Source organism: Schistocerca serialis, unplaced genomic scaffold, assembly GCF_023864345.2.
Source record: "Schistocerca serialis cubense isolate TAMUIC-IGC-003099 unplaced genomic scaffold, iqSchSeri2.2 HiC_scaffold_1198, whole genome shotgun sequence".
NCBI lineage: Eukaryota > Metazoa > Arthropoda > Insecta > Orthoptera > Acrididae > Schistocerca > Schistocerca serialis.
Genome location: NW_026047401.1, coordinates 45,001 through 47,500, shown reverse-complemented (window position 1 = coordinate 47,500; position 2,500 = coordinate 45,001).

Genomic DNA, 2,500 nt, shown 5'->3' with positions numbered 1-2,500 from the left:
TTGCCGCTGCCGACAGAGGCCCGGGAGCGTGCTGTCGTGGCATTGCCGGCGGGAGACAACACGCGCCACCTACGGTGACCGGCAGCTCCAACGCCAGCGCCACAGAAGGACAAAAGCCCCACTTGGGTGCCGAAGCGAACTCTCCCAGCACAGCGCACGCGCCAACACGTCCGCACAGCTGCGATACAAACCACCTGCGAGAACCGCAGAGGCGACCGAGCAGCAGACGGCGTCGCGGCGCCGAGCGCCGGGCGGCGGCGCATCCTCAGCGCACACAGTCCTCAATCGGACCAGCACACTGCAGATGTCCACCGCGCTTCGCACCGGGCCCGCGAGGACCTACTTTGGCCGCACGGCGCCGCGTGCAGGGTGCGCCGGCGCGCAGCTGCGCCGCCTGCCGCCTCCGTCGGCCGGCGCGCCTGCCACTGGCCGCCCCCACCAGCCGGCTGTAGCGCGTGCGCCCACGCACCGCGCGGCCAGCACGCCGGGAGGCCCCCCCTCACCGGCCGGGGACGGTCCCACCCAGCCACCGCCGCGTATCGCTTCACACCCAGATGCCATTCACGTTCGTGGGCATGGTGGGTATCGCTGGAACAACCGGTTGGTAGCTCAACCGATCGTCGCCATCACTGATTCACCTCTAGCGAGAACAACCGCACCACAACGGTTTACCAGTTGTTCATTTGCGTAACGTCACCAGCAAACGTAGGCGTCCATCGCCATTTGCAAATTCAACGATTGTTGCATGCCTGTGTCAGGTGTCACGACACACTATGTCTGCCCACATACACGCAACAACATGTGCACGCTTCGCGAACACGTGGAAGGTGGCCCCCGTACGTATGCGATGTCCATTGCGCGAACGACTGTCAACCGGCCTCTGTCGCATGTCGCAGATGTGGAACGCAGTGCACCATGCTATCACGGTGTGTGAGAAGAGACGACTACGTCTGACAACACGCGCCACTACATCAACAGACGGCTCATGCTGATCGCCATCCAGGGCATACCACACTGCAATCCAGCTCTTATAGGGAGACGACACGTAGCTGAGTGCACAACATTTGGACCGCATGGTTCGCCGTTGTTGGCGCAGTCGTTGTACGGTCACATGTACCACGATGTATCATTCAGTACATGAGGACCAATGTGCAGTACAGTGTGTGATTTGGACGTACAACATCAGCGGACAGTTGACACAGGCCGTACCACAGCGTAGGCTAAGTGCTTCGCCATGCGAATGCCAATGAACAACTGCAAATGCCAATGAACAACTGCAAAGGGCATTGAGCATGTACGTCCTGCTGCCATCCACATTACAGTGTATAGCTGCAAGGTGTTTAACATGAAGCGATACACTGGGGACCGGGCAGTGCGAGTAGCAAACTATATTGCGGGGGTTGCAGTTAGGCAACACTACACTAATTTAACGCGTCGTATGACAATTACAGAGCAGGTTAAGGCCCAACGTGTGTTGGGTTAAGGCCCAACGTGTGTTGGGTTAAGGCCCAACGTGTGTTGGGTTAAGGCCCAACGTGTGTTGGGTTAAGGCCCAACGTGTGTTGGGTTAAGGCCCAACGTGTGTTGGGTTAAGGCCCAACGTGTGTTGGGTTAAGGCCCAACGTGTGTTGGGTTAAGGCCCAACGTGTGTTGGGTTAAGGCCCAACGTGTGTTGGGTTAAGGCCCAACGTGTGTTGGGTTAAGGCCCAACGTGTGTTGGGTTAAGGCCCAACGTGTGTTGGGTTAAGGCCCAACGTGTGTTGGGTTAAGGCCCAACGTGTGTTGGGTTAAGGCCCAACGTGTGTTGGGTTAAGGCCCAACATAGGTTGGGTTAAGGCCCAACATAGGTTGGGTTAAGGCCCAACATAGGTTGGGTTAAGGCGCAACATAGGTTGGGTTAAGGCGCAACATAGGTTGGGTTAAGGCGCAACATAGGTTGGGTTAAGGCGCAACATAGGTTGGGTTAAGGCGCAACATAGGTTGGGTTAAGGCGCAACATAGGTTGGGTTAAGGCGCAACATAGGTTGGGTTAAGGCCCAACATAGGTTGGGTTAAGGCGCAACATAGGTTGGGTTAAGGCGCAACATAGGTTGGGTTAAGGCGCAACATAGGTTGGGTTAAGGCGCAACATAGGTTGGGTTAAGGCGCAACATAGGTTGGGTTAAGGCGCAACATAGGTTGGGTTAAGGCGCAACATAGGTTAGGTTAAGGCGCAACATAGGTTAGGTTAAGGCGCAACATAGGTTAGGTTAAGGCGCAACATAGGTTAGGTTAAGGCGCAACATAGGTTAGGTTAAGGCGCAACATAGGTTAGGTTAAGGCGCAACATAGGTTAGGTTAAGGCGCAACATAGGTTAGGTTAAGGCGCAACATAGGTTAGGTTAAGGCGCAACATAGGTTAGGTTAAGGCGCAACATAGGTTAGGTTAAGGCGCAACATAGGTTAGGTTAAGGCGCAACATAGGTTAGGTTAAGGCGCAACATAGGTTAGGTTAAGGCGC